Here is an 18,081-nt window from a genome sequence, read left to right on the forward strand (position 1 = left end):
TAGTCGTAGTTTTATTTTACCTCGACGGTTCCTATCTAAATACCTAGGAACGGAGAAATCGTTTGGCTCGGCCTTCACAACACAGAATTCAGTTATATTCGTGGCATTAAGAAAAACTATTTTAAATCTAACGATGGCGGGGAACAGATTTTTAGTAAGACCAGCAGTATGTTTGCAAAAATCTTGTTGAGAAGCGCAATATTTATGACAACACACCGAAGATAAAGTTTATACCTGTGTAACTCGGCGACAAAAAAAAATGGTACAACGATTCCAAAAACATCGCCCACCAAGGATTGTAAAGAGGACAAAATTGGTGTATTGTGCAGTGCTTTGGCAATGTACCAATAATTTTTGGGTAGTACTTATATTTCGATAGCAATTATATGCACACTCCAGGCGCATTTCTGCCACCGACGTCGCCGTCGCCGTCGCCGTAGGATTCCGCATAAAGTCTACGGGCAATAAGATTATCGCTGCGTGCCGTATGCGGTATGTGCGAGTGAAAGCGAGCGAGGGTGAACCGACGATCGCGACTCAATCTCCCGCACGCATCGGAGGAAAGCGGGGAGGAAGCGCGCCGCCTTTCGTCGCGCGCAAGGCTTCGGGGCGAGGGTTAGAACGGGGGAGGGGGGGGGGCGTTCTACTCGGGGTGGCCCGGGCGACCGGGCATGCCCCGCCGGACCACCGTATCTTGAAAGCCGCCTGCGAATGGTACACAGTCCGCTGTGCATTGTTTTCGGGGCTTAGTTCGCTTTGATGCCTGCGGCAGCACGAAGGTCATGTATCGAAGTGGCGCAGCCGTTAGATATCAGACGCATCAGCTCACCAGAGAGACGAAGGTGAAGGGGAATGAGCTCCGGCAGGGGCAAGTGCAGGTCGGCAGGCATGACGACAATAGTAGCATTTGAACAACTAGGTTTATTCACTTGGCATTTACCCTAAGTTTAAACTCTACGAATATGTACAAAAAAAAAACGATGTCATACCCGTCGTCGACGGCCTGCCTGACCGGCCTGGTCTCCCCGGGTGAATTTGCGCCGTCTGCTGCTGTCTACTTGCTCACCTCGAAACTACCCAAACTATTCCTTAAATAAGTTTCCGCAGCATCCAAGGGACCCGCGGACCGGCGGGAGGCGCAGGTTTCTCCACCAATGGGTTATTTCGTTACTTCGACCCATCAGGCAGGCAGACATCATTCAATAAGCGTCAGAGTTTAAGGGGCCAAGAAATGGTCGCGTCAACAGTCCGTATACAAAAGCACTTTGGCCATAAGTAATCAGCTTTTGTCAGCAGAGCGTGGGAAGAGGAGGTGTCACGTGCACGTGTGACGTCAGGTGCGGTGGCGGCGGCTGGGTGGCAGCACATGCCCGCGGCGCCGTCGCTGTCATTTATATAGAAATGCTTCCCCCGCGTCGAGGAGCCCACAGAATTCCTGGAAAGAAAGCAAAGATGGCCGCGGTAAACTTTTTGCGCGCAAGTCAATTCGCTCGCTGTTGCTGCCGCGTTTCCTCACTGCAGCGTTTTGTCAGTGAGTTTTCACAGACATCGAGTGAGATGCGTTCATGCTTGCTTGTGCTTGCGTAACACCATGTTTGTTAATTGATTTAGTATCTATATGTTTACAAGTTTACACGGTCAATAAAACTACTATCCTTAGCTGGCCATTAATTTGCTATCGAAGTCGATGTTTCGCCTTTCGGGCGAAACTACGAAATCGTTCAATATCCTTCATAAATATTTCGACAATCCCACGTAAACTACAAAGGCTTACATATCGAATTTGTCCGTTTCAAATGGTCTACTAGACGCACTTTGCAAAACTGCTACATTTGTGCTTGATCGAGGGTTGCGTATTTGTAAACATTGTGCTTGAAGTTTATTTTTTTAGACTGCTCAGTTTTTCTGACTACTGCAAGAAGAAATGCCCTAAACCAAAATTATGCTTTTTACAGTAGGCGTAATTCAGCTGTCTCTCTTAGAGGCAGCAAACGTTGTTCAAATTGATTCGAAGGTTGTCTAATGAGACCATTTCTGCGCTGATCATGTAACTGAATAGATAAATAGGATTCGGCACATAGGCAAACCTTCCTCTTAACATATATCAGTAGAAAAGTGGCTTCAGGAAACGGCTCAAAAACACCGCGGGATCTACGGGGTGTGTGCTACCGAGCACAAGGCCGTGGTTCGATGCCATAAACTTTAATTATGTCGTCCCCTGTACCGGTTATCCTGGTCTTGAGGAACACCGTTCCAGAAATACTGGAATGGTATTGCACTTCCAAACTATCACCCGCTTGAGTTATAAACCGCACCATCAAATGAGCATGGAAAATTTTCTTCGTGGTCAGTGACTCAATAAATTTCTTTTGAAGAGTAAATTATGTATACATTGATTTTCTTTTATTTGTGTTCCTATTGCTTTTCGTTATTTGGTTTCCTTACTAGCTTTTTTCTTTCCATGTTTTTTGGGGATCCATGCAGGTTCTTCGACAGTGTTTTATTATTTCGTAACATCTTTTCTTCTCGCTCTTTTTTCTTACTTTCATTCTTTATTTAATTATTCATATTGCCCACAGTGCCTAAGTGGCATTGCAATGCGTATATATTATAACGAACATGGAAGCGGGATACAAGAAATGTTTGAGCATGACATATAGGTTAGAGGGCAGTATTAGTCCTCAATCCAAAAGTAGCTGAAGTTTTGGGATAGCCAGTCATTTCTAGTGGTCAAACTCGCATTTTTTGATAGCTGATAAAGCAGTGGCGGAAGAAGTCATACACCAGATGTTTCACATCGTATATGACTATAAGAGATTACAAACTAAACACACGTTACTATGTCCACAAATATATGGGACACTGGGCACACGACGGCCGCTCCTGATGATTCGTAATACGCCGTCGCAATATGCCGGCTCGTAAGGAGTCGGCGGAATGAGGCAAGCCAGAGTCAGCGCTCGTTAGATATACAGCCGAGTTGGAAATTGTTTAGATAACACCTTTTCCACAACCAACCACGAGGTTCCCAAAAAATATCAGCAGTTTCTACCTTCAAAAAAGTCACTAAGGAGCCTACTACTGATGACGTACCGGTGTCCTACGCTTTGCGCGTCTCACAGCGGTGCCCTTTTCACGAGCCCCCATCCTCAACCGTCATGTGGATGCCCGAGCGGGCGACGAATCGGACAGTTCGCGGCACCTTTCCCCTCTCTAATGTAATCCGCACGCCAGCTCACTCCGTTTGCAGGCTCTCCCTACAGAGCGTCTTGAACGCCGACGCCATCTCCTTGATCCGCAAAGGGGCAACCACGTCAGCCGGGGCGACTGCGCAAGCGCGCGGGACTTTGATTACGCGCCTCTCTCCCACAGCCTCGACATAGCAGGCTCTCGTGCGCCTGTGCGTTTCGGACACGCTAATTACGACTACGCGTAGAAGCCGAGAGAGAGAGAGACAGAGAGAGAGAGAGAGAGAAACGCCGTCGCAGAAAACTCCACGCCTGCCGGAGTTTTCTCCAGGAGGCCCTACTCGCCCTTCCTCCTCGCCAGGAAATGACCGCGTCACGTGGTCTCATCCTCCTCTCCAGTGGCTCAGCTTCACTCACCTTTTATCTCACTTTCTTTGTTGTAATTCCGCTCGCTCGCTCGCCATTTTGGCGGCCAACGCAATAACGCGGCTCCGTGCGAGACGGCTGTGTGTGTGTGTGTGTGTGTGTGCGCGTGCGCAATCTAATCAGTTATGCGAGCGTGCAAACAGCTGGCGCCCGTCGAAGCGCGGGCTTGAGGAGAGGACGGAATCGGCGCGAGCTCAGCGGGCTTCTCGAGTGCCAGGAAAGAGGCTAATGAAGCGGGGGCTGTGCCCGCCCGTGCTCGTGCCTCGTGGTTCTTGCCTGCTCCCTCCCCGTCGTCCGTCCCCCTGTCACTCACCCTGTTATTGCATTGTTTTGGGGAGGAAAGAAAGAGAAGGTAAAAGTAAGAGCGCTTCTTTATGACGCCAACGCGGTTAGGAGTTGGAGATACGCGGAAGCTACTAAACGACCGAATCCGTGTCGACTAGTTCCCGCTACGTTATGCATATATATAGAACATGTGCTCTTGCGTTAGCAGCTCGTTACCCTCTCGTCGTTGTTTTCGAGCCGCGACAAAATGGGCATTTCGGCTACTGAAGAGCCAACCATCGTAAAGATGTAGCAATAAAAGAAGAAAAGAAAACAATGAAATAAAGCGATATAAAAAAACAGAAAATTAGGAAAATCAAGTAAGGCAAAACAATGAACCATACCAAAATTAGAGGACAAAAATATCGCAGTTTCGTCTGAAAGCCAGGACATTCATACGATAACAAAGTATTAGACTATTACACAACGCATGGCTCGTACATTTACGTAGTGTAAATTGAGGTGGACATTCACCCACTAACTAAACAAGCGTGACGCCATGCCCGACAATATGCTTACTTAATGACCGCGAGTACTCAGGGTCATAAATTTTTCGTGACAACAAGCACTGCCCAATGAAAGCGCGTGGGCTTGTTCGCTATAGGTTCGTTGTAGGCGAGTGGTAGTGTATGGTAATATGTACTTCATATATAGAACCATGTTTAGCGCATAAAGCTTTTTTTTTTCGGTGAAACTGGATTTCGACTGTGGTCGTCGCTAAGCAACAATCTAAACTACTTCCAAATGTCATGTTTCCTTGATTTCTTGTTTCTCTGCAGTGTCGGGCCATGGGACCTCTGGCAACATTGCTGAAGGGACTTGAGTTTTGCTGATTGAGCGTCATCGCTGCTGGCTACCCACGCACAACGCTGCAGGTAACACGCCTCGTTCGTTGCCTTCGAAATACGTACCAACTCGCACTCCCGCTCAACAATTTCCCTGCAGTGGAGCAGAAGCCGTGAGTTGCGTCCCTCAACGAGAACAAGAAATAGATAAAGCAACGAAGAAACAACCTGTGCACCATCTCACAAGTCGTTTTTTTTCAGCACTGTGGAAGGCGCAGGAATCGTTAAGCAACATGAAGGCAGAATGCTTCTCGAGATGTGTTCATCCGCTGCGGCGTCGTCTGCTCACCGCCACGGTAATCCGCATAATACGACATGCATGCGCGTGGGTTCTAACGCGTCACGTATCACTGCTACGTATCATGCGCCAAGCACGAATATAACTACTTAATTGCTGAAATATTTGGACACTTATGCCCGGATCTATAGTATGCTGCACAAGGACATTACCCGTGTACACCTCGTACCTTCGGCAGTGCTGCAAACGACTTGTGAAGTGGAGTGTAGTTGGTATTTGTTTCTTTTATCATTAAATGTGGGTGCAGGAGAGGTCGGCATCATGGGTGATGCCTGTTCCTCCTTCTCTCAGTCAAACAGTACTTATATAAAAAAAATGAACCACTAAAATCAACAAACGAGTAAAAAAAAAAAGAACGAAGACAGAGACAGTACGTAGCGAAAATAGGCTCAATAAAACAGCAACACTTGTCCTACAGTCATGCACATTTGAATGTTCGTGCTTCTGAGTTGCTTCGTACTTCTTTCTTGCAGCGAAAGTTTGAGATAAACCAATTTTGCGGTTCCTGCACACTGTGAAAAGCATTCAACTTATGCGAGGCATTTTACAAGTAGCAGGCTACCAAGCAACTATTCGGTTACATCAAAGCGTTACCAGGTGGCCCAACGTGTTCCGCACAAGGCGAGCAGTTGTGTGTTCCCGAATTCTTGGTATGCGGAAGAAATATCGATCGTGATGTCACCTGTGACGAAGTGTTGCATAATCGTATGTCTTTATATAAGTTATGTCGTTCGGTGTATGTGTTAAGACGGGGACGGCATTTGTACTCTGGTGAAGAAACGTTTGAAACCCGTTCGACCTGGACCGATCATGTAGGATGTACGTCTTCTTACCATTAGCTGCTACAGAAGAATTGACTGAGGTAATGTGGGCCGATCCCCAAAGCTGTGCAATCTAGCACAACCACTCAAAGGGCACGATGTCACCAGGATCGGATGCGACCCTGGGCGATACCGTAGAATGTGCGTCTTCTACGCAGCATTAGCTGCTAAAAAGAAAGGATTGGGGTAATATGGGCTGGTCTCAAAAGCTGAACAGCCTAACACAGTCACTCAAAGGGGCAAGATGCCACCAGAAACGAATGCATCCTGGGACAATCATGCAGGATGCACGTCTTCTACGTAGTATTAGCTATTATAAAGAAAAGACTGGGGTAATGTGGGCCGATCCCGAAGGGTCAACAGCCTAGCACAGCCACTCAAAGGGGCAAGATGCCACCAGAAACGAATGCGTCCTGGGCCAATCATGCAGGATGCACGTCTTCTACGCAGTATTAGCTGCTATAACAGAAGGACTGGGGTAAAGTGGGCCGATCCCGAAGGCACAACAGCCTAGCACAGCCACTGAAAGGGGCAAGATGCCACCAGAAACAAATTCGACCTGGACCAATCATGCAGGATGCACGTCTTCTACGTAGTATTAGCTGTTATAAAGAAAAGACTGGGGTAATGTCGGCTGATCCCGAAGGCTCAACAGCTTAGCATAGCCACTCAAAGGGGCAAGATGCCACCAGAAACGAATGCGTCCTCGGCCAATCATGCTGAATGTACGTCTTCTACGTAGTATTAGCTGCTATAAAAGAAGCACTGGAGTAATGTGGGCCGATCTCGAAGGCTCTACAGCCTAACACTGCCACTCAAAGGGGCAAGGTGTCACCAGGAAACAATGCCATAAAGCAAACACGTGACACACGCGCCAAACGTCTCAAACAGCTGATTGCCTTTGGCACGACAGAAGTGCGCGTGCGATCGTGGCCTACACACAGCTAGGGGAAAACGCATACAGGATTGACAAGCCGGAATCCATACATGTTCTGGGCCCGAAATATTTCATACAAAAGTGTTGCGCAGATCAAGAAAGGTGCGTTAGGGTCTGCTCTGAACCAGCGCCTGCTTGGATCGCAATGCTTTAAGACTTGATTGTATCGAAGAAATTTTAATCCTGTCATGCCAGCGAAATATATAGACTGACTCGCTTTAATCACTGTACTCTGTTTTGTGTTGTCAAAAGCGGCAATAAAGAAAAAAATTCAGCAACAATTACGATACTCCCTAATGCGAATTTTAAGTACAGCTGTTTAGATGTTTCGAATTCGCGATATATTGCGGCAAAGAATTCGAGTCTGAATGACAGGGTCCACTCGGCGGCAACCCTGAGCTTCTGCGGCAGACGAAGCGTTTCCACCGGCTGCGTCGTTCATTGTCCAGAAAGAACTCGAACAACTGACTTTCTGTTCTAATTTATGTTGCCACAAGCTGGTGACAGTGAAGAAAGGCACAGTGTAGAAACTGTGAGTTATAAATTTATCTCTTTATTTGGCGAGCTTGTGCTCAGCAAAACAAATGCCACTCAAACGCAACGATAACGGCAAGCAGAGTCGGCGATCTTCGAAAATCTATTCTGCGGGTGAAGTGCGTGGGCTTTTATACTAGACTCGTCGAAGGTTTCAGAGCAATCGCTATGCCCCCACGTGGCTTCGAGAAAGTACTACACAATTCACGTAGCGCATACAACCGAATTACAAAAAGCTTCGGTGACAACAGACAACGGATAGAACTATCGATAACATTATATAAACTTCTCATACATGCAGGTGCATCGAGGGATACGGTTTAACATTTGCTAGCCGGTGAAAAGCAGTGACCGAAGATAAAGTGAACAGACGACGCGCGGTACTCTGGCGCCATCTCGTAGCGACTCTCACGGAACACACGTTGCGCGGCACAACGCTTTCTTTTCTCTCACTCTTTCCTCCTCGCCCTCTCTTCGCTGTCGCCGTCTTTCATTCCCTGCTGCGCTCCTCGTTGCTCTTTAATTTTTCGCTGTTCTGCTCGTTCACTCGGTTACGCCGACGCTCGCTGCAGGAAGGGGCGTTTAGGAGCTGCGCTCTAAAAGAAGGAAAAAAAAAAGATTGTGGCTGAATGGTTAGAGTATCGGGCTTTTGCGCTGGCAGTCAAATGTTCAGTCCCGATGTCAGTGACGGGTTTATTCTTACTGAAGGGATCCAAAACGAGGTGATACGGCAGCCCAGCTATACCGTAAGAATGAGACAAAGAAGGCTTCGCATTACAAGGGCAGCAGGAGCTGAAAGGTCTCTCTGTTGTCCGCCTACGATCGCCCTCCTGCGCGACACCGACTGTATGGAGGCTTCGCAAAAGGGTTAGTAGTGGGCAATGGGGGAGTGTTCCTTCTCCCATATTTTGGAACGCACAGCCTGCTTTCTCTACGGATTCCCGCTAAGCACGATCCCTAGACCTTGCCGACACTGCATGGAACTGGTGAGACGAAGTACAGCTGTCGAACCCGTGTGAAACAAGTAATTTTAATGTATTTTTTAGCTGCAGCTGGGGTGATGGGGTTGGGGGGGGGCAGCGAAAAGCCACAGACGCGCTTTAAGTGCTGACGCAGTTCCCTGCGTCACGTTCAAACAGCCGAGCGACGGGGACAAGGCTTGCACCTTCTATTTTCGGCGATCGCAAGCGCGGTTTCCCAACGGCGGCGTGTTTCGACCGACCAAGCGCGACATTTTGCGTTGGCCAAACGGAGTGAAGGCGGCTGGATAGTTCTTGATCGCTCGTCTTTGAAGGGGACACGCTCGAGTTCACAGACACGCACAAGCGCGAAATGATGAGCAAGTAAAAAGGACGGCTCGCCGAACATCGTCAGCGTTGTTCCAGCGTCTTGCCTTTTCTACAAGCCGCTAGAGAAGAAAAAGCGAGACCGAGAGCCAGCAAGGCGATCAAATAACAGAAGCGGCATCGCCTTCGAAGCCGAGTTCAGTTTTATTGACCGGGCGTGTCTTTCCAGGCGGCATTCGACGTCGCGAACAGAGCGTGCGAAATGCATTCGTCTTTTTTTCATTTCTTCATTTAATATTTGCTCTGAGGGCGTTTCGCTGTGTTGCATTAAATCGTCACTGCGTGCATAATTCTGCCGAATGTTTGAAGGGGCCGCTCGGCTGCGCCGGCTACGTTCGCAAAGCGTAGCGCGAACGTTTCGCGATATCGGCACGAATTGCGTAATAAGCTTCGCCGGGAGGCTGAGTTGTGCGTTCACATACCGCAGGAACTGCTGCGCATTGCAACAGTCCAGCGATGCCAGTCGGCGCTTTGATGAAAACTGCGGAGGCTCGTCCGACGACGCGCCTAGCATTCTTCTGCGCAGATGTAAGCGGTAATAAACGAGACACGATACGCCCAGGGCACATCACAGGGCACTCGGCGTGCACAAAGTGCGTCACAGCGCGCAACATGGACTTTAGTTGAAGCATCTCCCATGGAACGAATGCTTTGCTCCGAGGTAAAAACGCGTCTTCGTATAGCGCGGAACGCACAGATGTCAGTACAGTCTACAGTCTACAAGCACGTGTCGTGGCTGAAAGACTTGATCCGTGAAGTATATATATGCGGTAACCCATGAACATGACAAGCAAGCTATTTCCTTCAGTGCGCATGTGCGCACTCTCTCTGTCACACCTTCCCTCTCCCCTTATCTTTTCTTTATATTTCCGAGCGTGAATAAACCCGGCGTTCTTCGGCTGGAACGACTGTCTCGTTCACTACGGGAGGGGCGTTGCCTCCACCCGTGAACCATCGCAACAATATATATTCAGGGTGAACTTTGTAATGTAAGAAAGATTGCAAGAGATGAGTAAGTACGCTGCAGCATCCAGTGTACATTACACGTGGGGCACAGTGGTGACGGCGTAGGTGTTCAGCTGAAACGAATGGAACGTTTATTTTTCTTCAATAATAGTTCAAGAAACGTGCAGGAGCTAAGGGTGCGGCCCGCCTGACAGAGGCTCCTGGGCCCGTAACATAACGGTATACATGCTTTTGAACGATGGTACATTGCTGGCATTTAATAACAGTAATATGAAGAACAAAACGAAATTTTCAAAGGGATACGGAAGAGAGACACTACATTGTTCCGTGACGTCATGACAGACGTCGTGACTTCCTGGCGAGCCGATGCCGGACCATGACCTTCCCTCCTTCGTCCTTTTCTGGCTTGCTAAGCATCTTATGGCGGTAACTGCAGCGTTTTTTTTTTCTATTCTTGAAGGGTAATGTGTTAATGCGAGCGAAATAATATGGCTGTTGTGGTGGCAACTTTCGGATACATGCGGTGGGCTGTCGCACCCGTATAAATGCCATTTGGTCATGTCAGACTAGCACAAAGGGGGGGGGGGTATAATCGTAAGTGCGTAAATGCGTATACTGTTGCGCTTTTACAGAAAAGTGTTTCACTGGCGCGCAAAATATGGGAAAGCAAACGAGAAGCCTAGACAGCAAACTATAAAAATACTAAACGTGCACGCGAAAAATGTAACTTCAGAGAGGACTTCACAGGGCACATGCAGATAGAGAAAGAAAGAGATGGAGAGGGAGACCCGCCGTGGTTGCTCAGTGGCTATGGTGTTGGGCTGCTGAGCACGAGATTGCGGGATAATAATAATATTTGGGGTTTTACGTGCCAAAACCACTTTCTGATTATGAGGCACGCCGTAGTGGAGGGCTCCGGAAATTTTGACCACCTGGGGTTCTTTAACGTGCACCTAAATCTAAGCACACGGGTGTTTTCGCATTTCGCCCCCATCGAAATGCGGCCGCCGTGGCCGGGATTCGGTCCCGCGACCTCGTGCTCAGTAGCCCAACACCATAGCCACTGAGCAACCACGGCGGGTAAGATCGCGGGATCGAATCCCGGCCACGGTGGCCGCATTTCGGTGGGGGCGAGATGCGAAAACACCCGTGTACTTAGATTTAGGTGCACGTTAAAGAACCCCAGGTGGTCGAAATTTCCGGAGTCCTCCACTACGGCGTGCCTCATAATCAGAAAGTGGTTTTGGCACGTAAAACCCCATAATTAAATATGGAGAGGGAGGGAGACAGCTGGACTTCAGATATATCTGGAGAGCTTTCAGCAGCGGCTTGCCTAAGGTGCTACTGCAGGAAGAGAAATGCAGCGACATAAAAAAAAAAAAATGACGCTCACAAAGCGCAACAAACTCACTATGCATGTTATGTTGCGCAATCTCACAGCTAATCGGGTAATATCTCTTCGAGGGCCATTATCAAGCAGAAAAGCCGAATACGCCTTCGTGCGGTGCGGCTAGACCAGGCAGTTTCCACTTTGCGTAAATCCTGAAAGGCCTGACCTGCACTGCACTAAAAAAAGGAAAGCAGTTATTATTATTATTATTATTATTATTATTATTATTATTATTATTATTATTAGTTATGAAAACATACACGCGCATGAAGGAAACAGAGAGGGAGCAACTGACAACTGCCACCGAGAAGGGCACAACGCCTGCCTATGCTCTTCCGGCAAGAGGAAATGAAAAGAGGAGAAGAGGAGGATAGGAAACAAATAAACAGGAAAGTAAATAGGAAATAAAGAAATGACAGGGACACGCACAAGGAACAGCAATGGATTTGAAGAATAACGCGCGCGGAAGAAAGAGAGGAAATGTGAGAGCAATCTGATTCAGTTGTGTAGTTAGGAGGTCGTTTATTGCATTCAAATTTCCGACAGAATTGCTGCAGACTGATGCGAAAATTAGCAAGACAATGCATCCAGCTTGCACGGGTTCCTCCGGAAGTAGTGGCGTATCATCATCGCATCCGACCCGCGGTACAGAAATGCGCCTTCTTCCCAGAAAGCAAAATTTCGTCAATGGAGATGGCGAAACGTTAGAGAGGGTGGCTAGAGTGACTAACGCAACCAACGCAGAGCCATTTCAATGATATTTACGAGCTCCTGGTGTTGCGTTAGAACCACGTCTTACTATCCTAACTATTTCGCGAGCGAAAGCCATCACTCAGTAGTTTTTCTTTATGCTTGCGAGTCAGCAAGAGTAACCTCTAAGTTAGCGTCGCTTAATGACCTGGGGGAGTGGAGACGCAATTTGCCACTTGTACATAGCAGGCGCCTCTGTTATTGCAGATCCTTTCGCATGGCTGAGAACAAAACTGAGTCTGACAGTGCCAGGGAGTATATGCTACAAAAGAAGAAACGCTAATAGTCACGTGAAAGGAACAGTGCCCACTGGGTGGGCATGCTTAACCCCAAATCATTGCGCCACAGCTAATGTCCCTCTATTTTTCTTCGTATCTCTATGTTCGCGATTCCATTGCAGCCAGCCGCCAAAAATTTGTCTTTTGTAGTATCGCGGAAGCTGGAGAACGTGTGGTTGTGCATCGATTGTCGTTTTCTTTCGCTTTTATTTCTTTGATGTTCGACTGGCTGTCTTCGCATGCTTGCGAAATCTGATTTATTGCCGGAAAGCTTGTGTTTCACGCCAACGCCCTTAATCGTTTGTCCATTTTTTTTGTGTGTGACAAGGCCGGCATCCGAAGTAGCGGCGAAGATTCCCAATTACAACCGAACAAATCAAATATCAAAACGCTGTCTGTAAGACGGAATAAACGTAGGGCCCTCCGGCAAAGTACGTATCTTTGGTAGCATCTCATGCCACAGGTGGCAGTTACGCGAAGCTTCACAACATTCCGAGTAACGTTCAAGTACAGTTGAAAGAAACCTATGAAATGATAGTGTTATAAGTGGACTTTCTGGCTTAGTTGTGGCTGGAAGATTACCCTGTTAAAGCAAACTCGGTAACTGTGATAAGCTAACGGCATTTTCTCAGGCAATCTATGCTAAAATGTGTATCTACAGCACAGGATACAACTGGTGAAAAATTTGGTAAGAAAGGAAAAGGCGCAGCTAAAGTAAAAAAAAAGAAAATATGCGACTGGCGTGGCAGTCTTGCGGTAACCTGATAAATAATTTTGGATGTTTGCAGTTTTGCCATGTTAGGCATAACCTTGGCTACAAGGCAACAGACCACACTGGCCTCATCTTCATCGTAACTACTGGTCCGTAGCAATATGTATTTGAGGTGGCAGTTATATAGACATAAAATACAAAAGCTGCACACTTGGTGATGAGAGCCCCGCGTGTCATAAAGCAGATATCCTGAGCGCTAAGCCACGCCCCCGACAAAAACGTTCCAGTACCACACGGTCTCGCTGCGTGCCATTCAACAAAACTGACGACAATTCCTCGTCATAATTAACAGTCGTCAGCAGCCGAATACTGCACGCGAAACGAGAACTCTCCTTAGAGTATTGATTCATATATATACGGCAAGCAGTCAACGTAGAATTGTAACTCGCTCAGGTTTTTCTCCCGCAGATTTCTTTTTTTTCGGACACCTACATTTTCGAAATGCTCCGACTCAGGCTATCGTCTATTATCGCATAGCTTCAGTTAGGATACCGCACCAGGCCTTTCGTTAGGATATCTTTCTTTTTTTGAACTTCATTGTGACAGTTAGGACATTGCAAGTTGCTTGCTGTGTTTTCAGTTTTTGTTTTCACATCTTCTGGCTACTCTCTTCATTTCAAGCAGTTTCACCGCAACTCTTACTGTTAGTAGACCAGGACAGCCACTCAAAGTTGGCGCCGTAAGCCCGACGTAGCGTTAAGGGGAAGCTTCAAGTAAAGCGACGAGAGAGGCTAGTTGGTGCACATTCATGATCACGTTGCGCGTAGTTTCACACTGGCAGAAAAGATGACGAGGAATAGAGGAGGAACGTGGACGGATGAAGTACTATCGCGTTTCGTCGTCCACCAGCCCTCCTCCCTTCTTCGTCATATTTTTGCCAGCGTAAAACTGAGCAGACTGTAATCGCGATTGTAGCTTTAGCTCGGGGATTCCTATAATTACATGGGAGAGGAGAAATCGTTTCCCTAGGCAACCAATGCACCAAATTTGATGAGATTCCTTACCTACAAAAAAAAAAGATAGAATCTACTGACCAAAGGAAACGTTTCTTAAATTTAGGCCATCAACTTCTTAACAAAAATTGTGGGAAATCGCAAGTTTTTCAGAAATGAAACTATCAAGTGTACGGCTCTGTAACTCGACGATGAAATATGATATTACTATTATGTACATTGCATCTAATAGTACATACAAAGCGGACCATATAAGGCGTGCTTACATATAAGGAGTGTTTTCTTAAGAGGCTCACGAAGATAAAGGGCAACGGTCTAAGCCGCAAACAACATCTGAAGTCACAAGCATGAAGATACGACAAATCCATGCACTAGCAACAATTTCCCTTGCAGCTGAACGATCGTAGCGCCAGAGTTCGCTCTGGTGAATTTTGTTGGAAACTCTCGGAGACGAAGCACTCGCCTAAGTGCACCGTTAGCGCTGTGCCTATGGCAGGCTTGACGGAACACGTAAGAAAAGAAACAACCGGACAAAAAAAAAACGCTCATCAGCTCTCGTTCGCCAAAGTTGTGTCAGTCAGAGACAGACGTGACAGCTTCAACGCGTGAGCAATGATGCGTCCATTTCTCGTGCGGTTTCTTGAGAGCAGCAGGGTACATTCATATGTACGGGAATGGCTCGTAGTTCACAGGCAACGTACGGCAACAACTCATCCAGGCCTGCTCTCCCTTGCGACGTGCACACCGCGAAGCAAAGGAAGCACCAACGCTTGTAGAAGTTTTGCCCCATTCACGGACCCGACGCTCAGAATCTCAGAGTGCATGGAGTGGTTGTGCAAGCTAGGTAAGAACAAGAACTACACGTCCGGTGCGCAGGAGGTGATGTACGTTTGAGAGCATTGGGGAGTAAAAAAAGGAAAAAAAAAGGTTGCACCAACTATATACGTATCGAAGTCGACGAGCATGCGGGATAAAGATATTTCATGAGTACGTATGTAGCAAGTTTCTCTTACCAGCGAGGCGAGCGGTCGACGGGCGAATGGAGATTGCCAAACTCTCTGGGTCTGTATGCGATCGATGTTCGCAGAAGTTTGGCAAGACGTGATATCGCCGTGAGTGGCGTGCGATTGGGGATTGGCAGCGATGCGATGTTGTGGCGCAAGCCCGGTTAGGCATTGCTTCATTCTGGCCTAGCATGAGCGATAATAGGAGGGGAAGTTGGTGCAGCTTATCTATGTATAGGGGTCCCGTCACATGTTTCATTTCTGCCCTTCTTGGGGAGCACGAATTATCTTTAATATTTAGAATTATCTTAAGCGAAAGGGTTGGGGAGGGGGAGGGTGAAAGCTTAGGTGACACTCAAACAGTATGGAGCGGTTAAGTATCGCGCCACGAGGATGAGTCCTTTCGTGGTGATGATATGCCACGTTGTCACTTGCACTTTGGTTGGATACAATGGAAATTTCAACACCTCTGTTGAAACCATCAGAACCACTATATTTTTTATCGTACTTCTTGGGCAGCTCTCGAGCATGCTCAAGGGGTCTTCTCTTAGATACCGACAGAAGTGATTGCTGCCTAATATTGCCGTCGATTGGTAGTTGTCGTCACCATAAGCCAACAATGCATTGACACATAGGACCGACCGAAGGTATTAGTACTGCGGTTAATGTATTTTGTTTAGTTAATTACTTATTTATGTGCTTTCACAGCCTAAGTACATTACAGAGAAGAGTGGTTAACAAGATATGTGTTTGAGTGCCTTCTCGAAAGTGACAAAATCATGGGTGGCAGTGACAGAGGCGAGAAGGCGGTTCGAGTTACAGCTTGTTTGCTCAAAAAAAACAAAAAAGAGCAAAACAAAAATATGAAAAGAAAATAAATATGGCAGATATTAGTGCAGCACGACTGAAATATTACGTCGAATTGGTAGTCGTTCCGCGAATACGCGTAAACTAAGAGCTGAAAGAGTTGATTTTAAAAGCTGCGTTAGTAGGAAGCCTTATGAATAATATTTTGAGTGGGATGGCGTTGGCGGCGCGGGAGTTTTGACGAACAGGTAGGGCAAAATGGATAACCCTGGCACTTTTGCTGCAACTGTCTGAAAAATCGGCGTTATCTCTTTATCTCCGTCACCTCCATGCGCTTCTCACGTATTACAGGCATGTTCGAGACATAGAACACAGACGTAGCCTGGCTTCAGATCGCAGAGGCGATGTCACTCCCAGCCGTACTAACTCGTCTCGACGACTCGCCACCTATTTCGAGCCGTAGCAAATGTTGAGGTGTTGACGGACAGCAGTGATCGCAACACAAAATGATCAAGTTTGCGGCTGAGCTTCGAGCAACCGATTGGCCAATTTAAGCAAGTCCAACAACCACGTGATTTGCCGTGTTCGTTTACATCCTTTTCTGTCTCATTACGCCGCGCTTTCAAAGCTTTCTGGGCAAACACTCCCGGACTTTGTGGGTGATGGCGGCGGTAAGCTGCTGCTGTCTCACCGAATAGCTCCCACACGTGACGTCACCCGAATAACGAATAGGCTCGGAGGTAACTAACGTAAGATGTGTTGTTGCCAGATACGCTTCTTCACAGAACGTAGCAAAGATACAATAAAGAGAGAAATAGAAAGAGAAGAGAGGAAAGGCAGTGAGGTTAACCGGTCACACATCCGGTTTGCTACCCTACACTGAGAGAAGGGGTATAGGGACATAAAGAGGGAGAGATAGGAGATAGAGTACAGCTTCGCGCAAATTTGGAGGTTCGCACCGAGGGTACACGCGGTCGCCAAGACCTGTTCGACTTGAGCTGCTGCAACAACGCTTTCGTGGCTTCATGAGCCATCTAAGCATACGGCCATGGTCCAAAGATCTTCAGTTTTGGAAATGGTGCAGAATCCAGCCGCTTCAATCCTATCCGGAGAGCTTCACGTTCGACGTCTGTATTTTGCCCTTTATCACAGGGCTCACGAGCAGATGACGAATGACGTGAGGCAAGAACACCATCAAGCTATCGCTAAAACCACGAAAATAAATTTCAGTGGCCCCCTGGACCCACCAACATTGCTGGTATTGACCTCGCTGACGAAGGCGCCCGACATGCCCGTCCTGAAGCCGGCTAGTTCCAATCCCATTATCCAGAACTTACGCTGTAAGTCAGCTTCTTATCGTGGATAAAGCCATGACACAGAAATGCTGGTCTTCTCCCAACCTCTCGATGTTCAATTTCATAGACTTGATCCATCCTTAAAGTTACAAGTGCCATCAAAAGTTTCCCACTCTGAGGGGACAGTATTGTGTCGCCTCTGGCTCAGGGTGGAATTGGTGGAAGTGGTGGCGCATCGGAATGGGTGATAGGCCGATGTGCGACTATTGTGTAACTATAAAAATGATTGAACACATCCAAAAGAAACAACAAGAAGTGCATAAAGAAACCCAGGCAGAACACACCCTTGATGCCTGAACATGTAAGCGAAACTTTCGTAGTTTTTGGAGAAAGGTGTACTGAAACGCATGATGTGTACATTATGCCGGTATCTGTTTTTACCAATTACGAAGTGTCCATGGTTTCGGGTCTCTTTCTTTTTTCTTTCTTGTTCCGCACCTTTCTGGACGTTCCGGGGTCCACCCTTTGCAATGGAGAAAGAGGGTATTCTGCAGACTCTTTGATTTACGTCTGATGTCATCAGTTGCTTCTACATGATTAGTTAGTAATGCAGAGTACCCCTTTTCAGTAATTTGAGAAACATAACTGCTCTTACTACTGCTGCTGACTTCGTGCTACTGCTGCTACTGCTACTGCTGCTGACTTCGTGCATAACTGCTGCTACTGCTGAAAGACTTCGTGCTTACGATTTCCGCGCGTTGTAATCACTCGTTACTATGCGCATGCATCGAAATTCACGGGAGTGCGACTAAGAATGCAAGCAGCGCACAACCTCCTGTCAAGCGCTAACTGTCAACGGGGGCTTGTTAGATATTGTCGCAGGTAGATAGCTCTCAAGGAAAAAATGCACTTGCTATTTATAAAATTTCACTGCACTACAAGTACGGCGGATAGTCTAGCCTAAACACTGCGTCACCTTCTTCGTACCACTGACGATCGCAGACGTCCTGCTGGTAGAATCGTGACGTTACATCAGGCATCGAAAACGCCGACCTGGCGCCTGCTAGAAAGTGGCCAACTGGAGTGGCTTGAGCTGAGGAATGAGGACGACATCCGATGGAGATGATGGTGCCGGACGCATCAAGTG

At 47.4% G+C, this 18,081-nt stretch overlaps 1 protein-coding gene across 3 annotated transcripts in view; it reads left to right on the top strand.

Moving 5' to 3' along the window:
- Nucleotides 1–18,081, top strand: part of Nmdar2 (NMDA receptor 2) — a 256,773-nt gene that overhangs the window by 137,033 nt on the left and 101,659 nt on the right. For all 3 annotated transcript variants that reach the window (XM_065427668.1, XM_065427670.1, XM_065427669.2), the window contains exon 3: nucleotides 4,718–4,813. The gene's annotated coding sequence lies outside the window, so the exon portion shown is untranslated. The remainder of the gene's footprint in view (nucleotides 1–4,717; nucleotides 4,814–18,081) is intronic.

The sequence above is a fragment of the Dermacentor albipictus genome, chromosome 8 (assembly GCF_038994185.2).
Source record: "Dermacentor albipictus isolate Rhodes 1998 colony chromosome 8, USDA_Dalb.pri_finalv2, whole genome shotgun sequence".
Taxonomy (NCBI): Eukaryota; Metazoa; Arthropoda; class Arachnida; order Ixodida; family Ixodidae; genus Dermacentor; species Dermacentor albipictus.